Source organism: Ambystoma mexicanum, chromosome 2p, assembly GCF_040938575.1.
Source record: "Ambystoma mexicanum isolate Mex_15411 chromosome 2p, UKY_AmexF1_1, whole genome shotgun sequence".
In the NCBI taxonomy this organism is placed as follows: domain Eukaryota; kingdom Metazoa; phylum Chordata; class Amphibia; order Caudata; family Ambystomatidae; genus Ambystoma; species Ambystoma mexicanum.
In genome coordinates this window covers 418,332,938-418,348,084 of record NC_090923.1, presented here as the reverse complement: position 1 = coordinate 418,348,084, position 15,147 = coordinate 418,332,938, and the positions used below count along the sequence as shown (strand labels likewise).

The 15,147-nt window shown below is 44.6% G+C and overlaps 1 long non-coding RNA gene across 1 annotated transcript in view; it reads left to right on the top strand.

The window, feature by feature from the left end:
* The window catches only part of LOC138566457 (uncharacterized), a 98,183-nt gene that overhangs the window by 72,335 nt on the left and 10,701 nt on the right, over positions 1-15,147 (top strand). The window contains exon 4 of the long non-coding RNA XR_011301940.1: positions 11,144-11,212. This is a non-coding gene — a long non-coding RNA (uncharacterized lncRNA). The remainder of the gene's footprint in view (positions 1-11,143; positions 11,213-15,147) is intronic.

Sequence of the window (15,147 nt, the reverse complement as noted above, 5' to 3'; positions counted from 1 at the left end):
CCTTCTCCTTCTGTGTACGCCCTGAGGCCTATGGGTTAGTGGCGCAATACAAGAATGCATATAGATAGATAGATAGATAGATAGATAGATAGATAGATAGATAGATAGATAGATAGATAGATAGATAGATAGATAGATAGATAGGAAACCAAAATAACATATTTTGATATGCTAATCAGCCGTTTTGTGAGAGGTAGGCGATTTGGCGTTGGACGGAATGGAAAAAAGGGTAGGAAAGCTGAATGGGAAGCCAGAAAGGCATACATTTCTGAAATGTAGACAATATTCCAAGTTTGGGAAGGGGTGATTTGCACAGTTAAAGCAACAACTATGTAGGGAAAGATTCCATAGTTTGGGGGGAAATCGGGAAAATGACAGAAAAAAAAGCACAATTTCCGCACATTTCATTCTGGTCACCCACCGAAACATGCTGCCAACAACACATGGCCTACCTTCCCGTGTTCCCACAGGTTTCCCGATGAAAACGGTACCTCACATGTGTGGGTGCACCTTCCTGGGTGCAAAGGGAAAAGCCTAAAACACTGGTAACCCCAAGTCTTTTCACACAGCAGATTTTCAGGAATTTTGCTCATGTGGACAACCTACAGATTTGGGCCTAGGGTGTCGAAGCCACGAAGGAAAACAGGGAACCCCATGCATTTCCGAAAAAGAAGACACCCGTGGGAATCCACAGAGGTCTGACTTGTGCGAATCGCCCCATAATTTATGACCTACAATCCCTGACAAAGTCTGAAATTTAGTGGAAAAAACACAATGTTCACTATGTCTGGGATTGTGGGTAATAAATTCTGGGGCGATTCAATCAAGTCAGATCTCTGTGGATTCCCACGGGTGTCTTCTTTTCGGAAATGCATGGGGTACCCTGTTTTCCTTCGTGGCTTCGACACCCTAGGCCCAAATCTGTAGGTTGTCTCCCCAAACCCTTTGGGGGTTACCAGTGGTTTAGCCTTTTCCCTTTGCACCCAGGTAGGTACACCCACACATGTGAGGTACCGTTTACATCGGGACACCTGTGGGAACGCAGGAAGGTAGGACATGTGGTGTTGACAGCGTGTTTCGGTGGGTGGCAAGAGGGAAATGTCTGAAAATTGTAGTTTTTTCACCAAATTTCAGACTTTGCCGGGGGTTGTGGGTAATACATTCTTGGGCGATTCACGCATGTCAGACCTCTGTGGATTCCCACGGGTGTCCTCTTTTTGGAAATACATGGGGTTCCCTGTTTCCTTGGTGGTTTCGACACTCTAGGCCCAATTCTGTATGTCGTCCACATGAGCAAAGTCTGCTCTGCAGAAAGTCTTGGGGTTACCAGTGGGATAGCCTTTTCCCTTTGCACCCAGGTAGGTGCACCCACACAGATATCCTACCTTCCCGCATTCCCACAGGTGTCCCGTCGAAAACGGTACCTCACATGTGTGGATGCACCTACCTTGGCGCAAAGGGAAAAGGCTAACCCACTGATAACCCTGAGCCATTCGGCAAAGCAGATTTTGCTCATGTGGAAAACCTACAGATTTGGGCCTAGGGTGTCGAAGCCACCAAGAAAAACAGAGAACCCCATGCATTTCCGAAAAGAAGACACCCGTGGGCACCCCTCTTTCCACAAAAAACATCCATGGTGGTTCAGTGGCCCCCCACACCCACCCAAAACAAGTTATAATTTGTTATATTTTTGTTTTGCCCCTTTCCTAGGGGCAGATGGGCACATGTGTGTGGCCATCTGCCCCCCTTGGGGGAGCAAAACGTACTGCCCCAGGCTTGGGGGCTGACTCTGCCAATATTTGCAGTGGCCTCCCCCCCACCCCAAATGAATGGGGCCATCTCATGTACCCCTTCCTAGGGGCAGAAATCTGTCCCCAGGGAAGGCTACATAAGGAGCCCCCATCCACTTAGGGTGGGGGGAGAGGGCCACCCCCCCTTTCAAACACAAAAAATCCTGGTGGTCTACTGGGCCCCACCCCTACCCAAAACAAGTTATTATATATATATATATATATATATATATATATATATATATATATATATATATATATATTTGTTTTGCCCTTCACTAGGGGCAGATGGCACATGTGTGACACCATCTGCCCCCAGGGGGGTGGCAAAACATACTGCCCCAGGCTTGGGGGTGGGGTGGCTCTGCCAATATTTGCAGTGGCCTCTCCCCCCCACCCCAAATGGATGGAGGGCATCTCATGTACCCCTTCATAGGGGCAGAAATCTGCCCCCAGGGAGGGCTACATAAGGTGCCCCCCATCCACTTAGGGTGGGGGGGAGAGGGGGTGGGAGGTGTTTGAGGGGGTACCCCCAACAAACAAACAAAAACAATTCGATGAACGTTTTTGTTATTTCATACATGTTTAAATTGCAGGCTTTGAAATGCCTGGCAATGAAAGGACATAGAACCATTTTGAAAGGTTAATTTGCTCAAATGCTTTTTTTCTTTCTTTTGGGCACAATCAGGGCAAAGTCATCTGTTATTTTTAATGCAGCACTGCGACTTTTGGGAATACATAACTTTTGTATGACGCCCACACGTCTTTAAATATGCCTTGTTTTCTGCATTATTGATAGTAAGAGTACAATCATGTGTTATTAATTTAAAAAATACATGCAGTGCACATTTTTGAAGAATGCATAATCATTTGGCGATAGTAGCCATTGTGAAGTGAACGATGTTACCCATTATTGGCTTGCAGACAGGCTCACAAGACAGCTCCTCACTGAGCTATGTCACAAGGAAATAAGGGTTATTTTCAATTCGGTTTTAAAATGTACTGCTGTTGAGCGTGCTGACGGTTCTCTTACCTCGTGCGGTGACAAACCCACGTCCAAGTGGTTCCATATTTAATCTGGCAAGTTATTTAGAGAATACATGTCTAAAGGGAAGGCAGGTGTGGTGGGGGCAGACCTGCTGGTGCCAGCTGCTCCTTGAGCCACCTACAACTGACTTCCAGAGCATCCTTGTAGGTGCCACCATACCCTGCCAGGAGTTTTCCATGCTGCTTCCTAGGATGCCTGGTGCTGAGGTTGGCAAGTGTAAAGCACACAATAGTGACAAAGATACAGTACGTGATAGCACAGCTAAAAAAGCTGGTATCTGAACAGGTTATCTGGCAGTGACTCTTAAAAATACATCTGGATAACTTGAACCTATGAACCTTCATTTTGCTTGATTCAATCATTCATGCTTAAGTGCTCTAAGGGTTTTGAAGGAGGAGACTGACACACAGGTGAGATGGTGGGTGACAGAAACCTTTATTTTGTTAAAATAAAGGAAAAACCCTAGCTGACCTTATTACTAAGAGGAATTTCCCTGCCTCAACTCAATACTAAGGATGTGTCAGAATGTCCTGTGTCAAAACCTATTTCTTTCCCTTCTCTTAGTAAACTAAAAGGTAAGCGAGTCTTCTCAATGCAGAGGAATGGCTCCCTTCTTCTATGGAGTGGACTACCATGCCAGTATGTTTGGAAGGACTATTTCCTGGAGAATGACTCCCTTCACCGGGTTCCAGTTCTTGTCAAAATGCAGCACACAAACCTCCAGATTGAAAAGTATCAATTCAAAAGCAAAGTTCCAATTCAAAACCTTGGTGCCAAGAGAGTGACTCCCATCGCCTGGTCTTTCTCAGGTCTCTTACAATGTTCACAAATAAAGCAATGATCCAACTGCAAAACCTAGATGTCAAAAGAGCGACATTCTTCCCTTGGTCTCTTCCAGGCATCTCACAATGTTCACTCGTAATGCCAAGAGAATGGCTCCCTTATCTTGGCCTTTGTCACAATGTTCACAAACATCAGGGGGAATGACTCTCTTCCCCTGGCTCTTTAGGCTTCTCTCAATGCCTAGAGAAGGACTTGATTCCCTTGGCCTTTATAAACAATGATCACAAACACCAGGGGGAATGACTCCCTTCCTCTGGCTCTCTTTAGGCATCTTGCAATGCCTAGAGAAAGGCTCAGTTCTCTTGCCCTTTGTCAAATCGTTCACAATCAGGGGGAATTACTCTCTTCCCCAGGCTCTCTTTAGGCTTCTTGCAATGCTAAGCGAATGTCTCCCTTCCCTTGGCCTTTAGCACAATGATCACACACAGCAGGGGGAATGACTCCCTTCCCCATGCTCTCTTTAGGTTTCTCGCAATGCCAAGAGCATGACTCCCTTCTTTTGACCTTTATCACAATGTTCACAAACAGCAGGGGGAATTACTCCCTTCCCCTGGTTCTCTTTAGGCTTCTCGTATTACCAAAAGAATGACTCCCTTCTCTTGGCCTTTGTCACAAAGTTCACAAACCCCAGCAGGATTGACTCCCTTCCCCTGGTTCTCTTTAGGCGGGTCCCCAACCCCTTCACATTGATCTCTTGTGTGCGGGTCCCAGCCCCCCTTCATAACATCAGGAGGTATGCTTCTTCCCCTCAGGGGCTATGCTTCTTCCCCTGGCCTCTCGCAGGCTTTCACAGTTCAAAATACCAGGGGTATTGCTTCTTACCCTGGCATCCCTCAGGCTTTCAAAGTTGCCTCTCTCAGGCTTTCTTAATGTTCATAGCCCACCTGGTTCACTACCCTGCCAGATACTGTGGGTATGAAGATGGCTTTGGAGGCAATTCCTCATAAATGAGTGCAGGTCCCAGACCTGTGAGATTCTCTTCTCTTAACCTGGTATAATCCCCTGCCAGGTGCTATCACTATGAAGATGGCTTTGGAGGCAGTTAGTTACTTGTTGTGGTTCCCAGACACATTCCTTGCAACCTCTCCGCCCCTCTGGGTTCCCACCATCTGTCCCAGCTACCCAGACCTAACCAGGCTTCTTACGAGTGATCTGCTGTTGTCTGTGGGCTTTTCTCCCCCTCCTGACTCTCTGTCATGTCAGGAACCACAGCGTCCTCATCGTGTCCCTCTGCTTCTAGACGGTGCGCATCCAGTTCTCTGCAAACACCAGCTCTCCACATCAGCTGGTTGTCCTACTTTCTGCCTCCTTCTCTGGCTGGTCCACGGTGGGTTTACCGGGATGCTTCTGTCTGCAGCCAAGTGTCTCCGCTTCTGCACGTCTGGCTTCTCTGTTGCCTCAGCCGCATTTTAATTTTCCAGCTCCTCAAGGAAGGATCTGACTCTTTGTGAAGTCCTTCTTCTCTGTTTACCTTCGATTTAAGCGTGCTTGTTCCACATTGTCCAGGCTGCTCATATTGACTCTGCGGGGGACTTTGCATTGCTGCACGCCTCTTCCTCATCTCAGTATTGATGTTTTCACTCTCAATTGGATTACTTGTGCTCTTCTTTGTACCAGTTTCTTAATATGATTCACACAAGTAGTCCCTACTCTTCCTCGTCCTACTACTTTTTAGGGACGTCATATCCTCTACCCTACAGACCCTACAAAGGTGCATGGAAGTGTGTGGGATTGTGGGACTCTGTGTAGGTAGGATGAGGGAGGTGGGGATATGTCTTGGGCATACCGCGTTCTTCCTGAACAGTAGTCCCTTGTCCCATGGGGACATCCCCATGAGAGCCAACCGCTGAGTGCCACCCCCAGGTGGACCATTAGGTGGCAGCCTCACCTCCCTGGCCTCATGGGAATTGGCTCCCCATAGGAGAGAAGGGACCACATCCAAGGATTCGCCACAGTGCACAAAAGCACAAATACATTTTGGGGGATGTGGCGGACGTTTCTAAGAGCAAACAGATTGCCTTAAAAGAAAAGCAAGTCATGTCAGCATGAGGAGAATGCAGAAGTGCCTTTAAGACAACTGGGGAGATACAGGAATGGCACACATGACAGCTGGGAGCTGAGTGTGAACAGGGAGCTGCAAGACCACGCACCTTGGTGATAGAAGGAAGAGCAAAGAGTGAACATTGAAGCGGCATGCTGTGGGGGCGAGCGTGGGCAACCTGCTCAAACTTCAGTAATGAAGATCTATTTTTGGGGTACTCAAAATTAAAGCTTTTCCTATAAGTGCATATATGAATGGCAGGAGGGCAAAATAAAGGATTGAATATAAGTCTATTCAAATCATATATAAGACAATAAATACAGTGTAGGGCACACTCACTGCTAAGGCTTACATGCCTTCGACAGGAGGTCGTGAGATTTAAATCAGTCCAGATTTTTGAGTACAGAGTCGAACCCTTTAATTAGTAGACAGAAAGTGCCTATAATACTTAACGCTCTCTATAGCAGTTCATCGAGGCATGCATTCCTTAGGCTAGAATGTTATGGGACAGGTAGTTCTTATGCATGGTAAAAAAAGTGTTGCACTGGAAGTCACCTGTAGAATATTAGTGACTCGCCTAAAGAATGGGTCGTGTGTTCTCTTACTTAGGTCATGCTGTAGTTATGGCATTAACCTCATACAGGCAGAGTGCTGCACACTTCATAGCTGCAGAGCAGAGGAGATTTGATAGCCATGGAAATGAAAATGTAACCTTCAATGATTCTTTTACCTACATGAGATGATGCCTGCCCGCTGCAGAGAGATAGGTATCAGCCCTGCTGTGGCCATGGGTGGTCACAGAGGGAGGTTCACTCCTCATGGGAGGTGAGTAACGCCCCTTCCAGGAGATGCTGACGGTGGAAGACAGAATCGAGGCACAGGGGGAATGAAGACACTGGATGTTGAGAAACTAGAGATAACTGAGACAGTGGCGGCAGAACACAAGGGAGCATGTGAGAGACAGGGCAGTGAGAAGAGAAAGAAAAGGAAGATAAAAACATTGGGGATTATTTTCCATAGGGCGGTGAGCTAAGTGAAGGCGTAAAAGTGAGTGAAGTAATGTTATTCTGCCTCCATGTAATGCTCTGCCCCATTTTCGTGACTAACAAAGGCATAGGAGGGGCACAAAGTGACGTTTGCATCTCTGCTTTGCATTTCTCCACCATCTTAGAGGAGCATGCGGTTTCACACCGAGAATTTCCTTCAGGCGTGAAATCAGTGGATTCATTTGCTAAATAGCTGACAGAATCCGCAGGAATCCATAAGAAAATGCCAGCTGCAAAGTCGATTTTGCAGGCAGCATTTACATTTTTACAAAATGGAGCATTTAAGTAAAAAGTAAAGACCATCTTTGCTTGTTTTACTCTTCACAATTACACTTTGCTTTGTAAATATTTAAAACTGCGTGCAAACAGTATATAAGTGCTATCTTTGGCGGTCGACGTAATGCAATTTGCATTTACTTTAAAATGACCCCCGCTGAGGAGAAACGGTAGCAAGAGGAGCAAGAGACACTGAGGGAGAGAGCGAAGAGATGGAATGAAATAGGCTGTGTGATAGAGATAACACAAAGAGAAGGTCAATGAAGGCAAGATACCGATGATTTAAAAAAAATGCAATTTGCAGACAGGGCACCACCAACAGTTGCAGTTACACGCTGTTGGGTCCCCTGCGTCCAATTTTCAACTTTTGTAAGGTGGAGTGCAAAAGTAAAGAGTAAAACAAAGGTGGAATCGCCTCTAGTCTTTACTTTCACTCCCAATTACACTTTGCAGGCAACGTTTACTAATGGATTCCTTTGGAGTCTGCCTGCTCATTACCAGGTGCTTAAATCAGGGAGATTACATAGGAATCAATTTGTTTTACCTCCGCTGTCGTGTCGTGAAAAGAAGCGCTCACACAAGTAGGAGGAGGAAAACCCTGTGGAGATGTAAACTCAGCTTCCTGCCCCTCTTCCGCTTTGTGTCAGCAGGTAAACGAGCTTGAGCGCAAAAATGCTTTGCTTTCAAACTTAAATGTTATGCTCCAGGCTGTTCTAAAATGTCCTCCACAAAGAGAATAACAGAGGAGCTGGTGCACACGCAATTAACTAATGTTCGAGAGAATGATAAGGGGAAGAAATACAGAGAGAGGGATGTTGTTGAGTGCACATGGAAAAGTGAGACAGACGGATGAGGGCAAATGAGTGAAAGACTTGAGGCAAAATAACAGTGACAGGAAGGAAAGGGCCAAAGGGCAGGAATGAGAATGAGGCAACGGAAGGAAGAGCATAGGGCAATATGGCCTCTGGCAACACCCGATTGGGGGCACGCAGTTGGGTGTCAGTTACCTAGCACCAATGCATGGGCCGCATGATACTGATGGCTGATGGCTGCACGCATCACACGAGCTGCACAGGATTACTAGCTTCAGGATCCTCCAAACATGAACACTGTTCTTAAAGAGTTCCTCGCTGCAATTTGATTAGCAAAGATATATGTTTTCGCTGAATCGTTTATTCAAACTTCAGGCAGTAGGGTACGGCACTGAGAATGGGCTTGCATTGTTAAATATCTTTGTAGCTTTTAACGAGTAGAAATGCCAGCCCAGTTGATGATCTGGGGTGAATACGTTCATAGTGCCCGATTACAAGTTTGGCGGTAGTGGTAAAGTGTCCTGCATTTTTGAATCCCAGATATTTTTTCTTGAAACTCTCCTTTCCATCTGCTTGTGGCGTAAATTATTACCACAGAAAAGGTTTATCGCTGTGGTAATTACTGCATGCAGCATTAGAAGGTCCCCATGTAGTCCTATGGGACTCCGAAAGGGGGAATAACCTTTGGGTCTAGATTACTCGGAATCATGAAGACCCATCGAGTTACCACATGGACAGTATTACTTACCATTTTGCAGTATTTCCAAAAGAAATACCAAACAAATACACTCTTAGCATTTTTTAGATAAGAGCAATCATTGTATAGGCACAGAAAAGGCAACAATATTTTTAGAACTATAGCAATTTGGACCTATCGTTATTTAGAAGATCTGACTTTAGCTTGAGTTCTGTTCCCCTAACTTTGAATAATAACATCAATAGCATATAGGGGTTCATTTTGCTATGGAGTGTAAACAAAGGTGCTAAAGATAATAACGTTGTTATGTCTGTCTTCACACCTTCATTTGCACTCTGCAACATTTTTTGTGGATTTGGACGGTGGAGGTGGCGATGGAACAGGAGTTAAATTTCCTGTCTCTTTTTTCTCATCACCTTCAAAAACGACTTGGTTTTATGCCAGCATGACATTTTCGCGTTGGTGTAAAACCAATGGATTACTATGGACTCTGTCTGCTTTTTACACCAGGAAAGGAGCAGGCAGATTCCATAAGAATCAAGTGTAAATGCTGCCTACCATGCATAAGCGGCAAGCAGTGCCTTCACATTTTGCGCTGCAATTTGCAGAAGACAGGTGTAAAGCACCTCTGCTGCCATTTTACACCTCCCTTTTGCACTCTGCAGTAAAAATTATCTAAATTGCCCTGGGGTGAGATGATTGCACCTACGTTCAAAATTAAGTGCTCCCCACCAGGCAATTTATGTATAATTTCAAAATGGTCTCCACAGTGTATCTCAATATATGTAAAGCAGAAAATCTGTTAGTTTGTATCTTATACAATTCCACACCGTTCCACCGATCTGAACCACATTTTGTAAAGTTACCTGTTAGGACCTTCAGGACATTTCTAGGTGCATGACGTCTGGATACCCAACCCTTTCCCTGGATTTCCGCCCCTTCCCACATGAGATGGTTGCCTGAACTCGGCGAAACATCAATGTGGTCGCAGAAGGACCGGACAAAGCTCATTTTAAGTGTCTCAGTGCGAGGAACAAAACTCAAAGCTCCCACCTTGTAAACCAATTTTCAAACCCCTAGGATTCACAGTTTCTGAGCTATTTGCACCACAAGGCACTGCACCAAACCAGGGTGATGGGACAGGTGGGGTGACTGCACAGAAGGTCCCAGTATGCTGCAGCATGCCAACTCTCGCCTCCCCTCCTTGGCTACTCCGGGGTATGTCAGCCAGCCACACCAGCCCATTCTCAGTGCAGTGTACTTCAGCGTGCAAAGCACATTAAGCAATAAGCGATTCAGAAAAGCGACCTAAAGGACCATTGATTTTCAACAATTGGTGAGAGTGTTATCATGTCTGTCTACAGAACCCATGCACAGTACCGGTACTTTTTGCTAGTATATATTTATATATAAGAAAGAAACAATGTGACCCATTAGAACATGGAAATCATTATATGTCCTCCCAGCCAATCAAAATGTTAAGAGTGCAATCAATAACTGCTGATATTGACTGCATTCTGAACATTCTGTTTTCAGAAGCACACAGAGAAACAACAATGCAATTTGCAGGCAAGATTGTGTTTCAACAAGATGCTGCCCCATTGCAGGGACCTTTTTTGCTGTAGCATTATATTCAATACATGAAAGAGAAAGCTAAACTATAAGAAAATCCTTTCACCTTCTTACCATTTACTTTGACATGACGCCTCATGCATGCGCATGTTAAACCTGGTCCACTTTAAACAAGTTGCAATTAAAATGCTTAACTTGCATACAAACATGTTATTTAAATAATACAAAATAAAACCACATTTAATTTACTAACTCGGTTTGTCTATTTACTTTGCTCACCCTTACAGCACAATTTTTTGTTATAGCATGAACACTCCAACACATGCATTGCTACTACCACCAGTGCTCTAGATAAGATTTTGAACTGAGAGTATTTTACTCCCTATTTTGTAAAGTTGGGAGTAAAATGATTTTTAGGGAGTAAAAATGCAAGTCCAATTCCCAATGGGAGCATTTTATAAGCGACTAAAAATATGTTTTAACTAGGAAATAAAATGTTTTTGTAATAATAATTTATTTGCACCTAGTTATTCATACACATTAAAAGATACATGTTTACTTCTTCTGATCAGGCAATAGAAATAGCAATTTCTTCCTGTGGTACTACGTGCACTGGTGGTCCAAGCATATCCAGGGCGCTGTGTGTGTGAAAGAAGGGGCACGAGATCATATGTGTTTGTTTCCTATTTTTTGTTGGGAGTATTTGTACTCCCTTTTTATGTTTTTGGGGAGTATTTGCCTATTTTTAGGGAGTAAAAGTGTCCGATATACACCTCATCTGTAGGGCTGACTACCACCATGTGATAATAGCCATATAGACATCGGGAGGGGTCATTATTACTTGGGCTAATGACTCTTCCCCAACATATGGCCATCGGCAAGCTTGGTGGTGTGTCATTATCCTGCAATAACCGCTCTGTCAGTCTATAAGGCTATATTGCTTTGTAAAGTGAACATATATCAATATTCGATTAACTAACGTATGCTTTCTTTCTCAAAAATGTCTATAAATTAAAAGGCCTCCAACGCAGATCACCTATGTTCCTCAATGGTCTGAGGATGAGGAGGAGCTACAGAAAGACCAAAGGTTAGTGATGTTGTTCTGTTCTGTGGTAAAGACCGACGCTTGCAGCAGCAACATTTGTGCATCTGCATCTTTTCCCCCTTTTTTTATTTTGGTTTCGGACTCGAAAATGATGGTTGTTTTGTGAGAATGTGTTTGCTTGATGATGCATGGTGCGCAAGCCTTACTGATTTTAAAATAAACATGTCATTTTGCAGCTATTTGGTTAGTTATGCAAATCTCCTTATGCCTCATATTGAAAATTAGATTTCTTTATCTGACAAAATTCAACAGGATATTTAGGGTGGCATTTTAATGTGAAGACTACATTTCATAGAGGGCACAATTTCCATGAAAAAAGTCCCTCTTATGCAATTTTACTAATTTGCAACACAAGCAGTGATGCAACATTTCTTTAGACAGGCGAAATTGAAAAATGAGACCCAAGAAAACTGTCCTTGGTGGTGAGTGCACCAATGGGGTTAAGACCGCTGCAATTGGACAACCGTATAGAATGTCACACAACCCTCTCAAGGAGAAAATGAAGAAAAAAGTCCCATGTTGAAGAAATTCTTCAATTTGTCAGTTTGAAGTACACGTGTGGTGGCGACAGAAGGTGTAATCCAGTGCATTTCCGACCTTACTGGTCCCACATCAGGGAAATCAATTGTAAAGAACATATAACATCCCTGTTGGTAACCCCACAACAAATCACATTGAATAACCTGAAAAATACATGCAATCCCAAAAATGCAATCAGTCAAAAAACGTCACCATACCCGTCTTCGACATGTGTTTTATAACTCTCCTAAAAAATCTAAAAAATGCATATACACATGAAAAACAGCAATCTATTAGTCCAGCACTCTACCAATCCATGAATCTTTCCAATTGTTATTTGTGAATCAAAATAAAGCACCTGAGACACCTGACTTGCAGAAAGTTTCTGATGCTGTGACCACACTTGAATAATCTGAATGCCAAAGACACAAAAAAAAGACAAGTCAAATGGGGAACGGGGCTAACGTCCCTTGCTTTTTTTGTTGTTGGTGTAATAGATTAATAGCCAATTTACTGTATACAAAAGACGGGTATTTTTGTGTTGGACATCTCGTGTTTGAGTGTGATTGGAAAGGGAGAAGATGTGTTATAATGTACTTGTTACTAGTGCATGTCTGCAAGGAGTGCTGATGTGAGCCAGCATAGAACGCTGTGTGAGCCAGCAGAATGTTTGGTAATTAACCCAGCTCCAAGGTTCCAGCCTTGTCAGTTGAGTCTGGGTGATGGGACCCGGTGGTCCCCTCAGTTAACAGCTTAATGTAACCTATCTACAGAAGTGCCTTTTAACATTGGTGACGAGGATTACTAAGAACTTGCGCAAAGAAGAAGAAAGCTGCTGGGGGGGGAGCAGTAGAAGAAGGAGAGGGTGGACCACTGCCCCCCAGAGAACTAGAAGTAAGTCCCATCACCTAGGGGTTCAGAGCACAGGCGATTGAGAAGCAGAGTGCACCTGTGCTAAAATAAGGGCACTGAGTATTAGCCAGTAGTGATTAGAAGCCCCAGGATTGAATTAGAAGTGGTTGTAGAAGCTTGAAGAAGGGCAAGAGCTGCAGAGTGATGTAGCGTTCGCAAGCGGCGGTCGTAGAAGTATGAAGAAGGGCAAGTGTCCCTAGAGTGAAGCAGTTTCCCCAGGAAAAAGGGAATCAAGAAGATTTGACAGTGCTGAACTATGCATAGCCCTACTCAATATAAAAAGGGTGTACTGAATAATTAAGAGAGAGCCCAGGAGATGCTGGGGTAATAAGACTGACTCGTTTGTTTGACCAATTTACATCACATGTATGAGGCCGGCGCTTATGCACCTCGGTTGGGGCCCTGAGGATCAGTATACAGCGAGGTCTTAGCGAAGAGTGGTGACGTCACACGGTGTGTGTGGAGTCTTGGCGAAGAGGAAGAACGCAGAGGGCCGTTGTTAGAACACGGCCAGCTATGGTCCGTTTGGCAAGCCTTACTACTATGCCAGAGCAGTTGCATATTAGCAGCGTGAGGTGCGCGTGTCCGAGTAAAGGACCCAGCCACGTGCGTCAGCGTGATGAGGGAGAGCCTAGTGTTCACATGTATGAGGCGGCAGACAGGACCCTACGTCCCTTAGTGACAGGGCGTGGAAGTGTTTAGTAGAGATGGCCTGCAGCGGAAAAAGAATGAGGCGGTCAGCAGAAGAAAGCACTGATGAAGAAGTATGAAGTTTTCCACTGGTACAGAGGGTCATGAGTCTTCGTATACTGGCGCAATCTATGGCAGGCGAGTGGAAGATTAACCATTCTTTTGGACAGCGCAGCCCTGCGATAGAACAGAGGGCCAATCGAGGAGCGAAGCGCTTCAAGTGGAAGATGAACCGTTCTTTTGGACAGCGCAGCACTGCAAGAGAACAGAGGGCCAATCGAGGAGCGAAGCGCCTCTGTACGAGGGTTGAAAGAGGATATTCTCGAGTCGCGGGAATGGGAGTATCCTTTGCTGAGTTTTTTTTTCTTGTTGTCAGCAGCGCATCTTTTAAAATATATTTTCTAATTGATAACGCTGAAAAAGGGAAGAAGTGGTGTGCAAGAAGTACTATGGGGAGGGTTGGTGTGGCATGTTAAGGTTTTTGATATGTGTAGTGTCACCCCTTGAGGATTTTCAGGATGGACTTTCTATGAATACTATAAGTGGGCTACATTTCTTATGGACGCTTAAAGTATGAAGTAAGAGGAGATGTCCAATGTTGAAGGATGAAGGATAGATAGTAGGGTGAATGAGCTAAAGTAACCTACTTGAGGATTTGTAGGGTAGAAGTTGCCCAAATGAAACATGGACTTATAGTGTGCCCATGAGTTAACAGCTGAATAAGCGTTAAATGTCGTGCAAACGTAATGGAGAGGATTTGGGTGTGAAGAACATACAGGTTTTGGTGTCACACAATGGGTGGAAGTAGAAGAGTGTGTAGTGTGCGTGCATAGTTGTAATATGCCACAATGTAACAGAAGGTAGCCCCTTCCAAGTGTGTCTTAGTGTGAAGCGGGTGTAGGGATTCCGTTCCAGTGTTCTGGGAGGGTAGCCCTTTCCCAGAGTGTTTGAGTATGAAGTCTGTATAGGGATTCCATCCCAGAGCAGTGTATAGAGTTCGAAGTCTGTGTGGGGATTAAGTCCCAGTGTTTTGGGAGCGTAGCGCCTTCGAAGTGTGAATAAGTCTGAAGTCTGTATGAGGATTCCGTCCCGGTGTTCTGGGAGGGTAGCGCTTTTCCAGTGTGTTTGAGTATGAAGCCTGTAGTTTGAAGTCTGTCAAGGGATGCCGTCCCAGAGTAGTGAAGCTGTTCCAGTGCAAGTGAGTCTGAAGTCTGAAGTTTAAAGTATGTCTAGGGATATTCGTCCCAGTATTCCCTTAGAGTTGTATCTCTCTCCAAAAGATGTGCGGTGTGAGTTCCTTTTGTTTTGGTTTTCTGCGTCAGTGTTGCCATTGCAAAGGAGGGGTATGTGTTGTGTTGGACATCTCGTGTTTGAGTGTCATTGAAAAGGGAGGAGATGTGTTATAATGTACTTGTTACTTGTGCATGTCTGCAAGGAGTGCTGATGTGAGCCAGTATGGAACGCTGTGTGAGCCAGCAGAATGTTTGGTAATTAACCCATCCCCAAGGTTCCAACCTTGTCAGTTGAGTCTAGGTGATGGGAACCAGTGGACCCCTCAGTTAACAGCTTAATGTAACCTATAATAAAGTTCCTGTACACAAGTTGAAGAAGTCTACAGAAGTGCTTTTTAACAGGTATCTTCTGATGTTTCAGTGTGGGAACTGATATTAGTGGTTAAGTGAACAGGACTGCATGTACATTCTATATAATGTATGTAAAGTGGCGTGATAACGTCATTCCGCCTAGCAAACCAAAACATTGTTCAGGGAGCTTTCACAAAGTAAGCCTAATATATT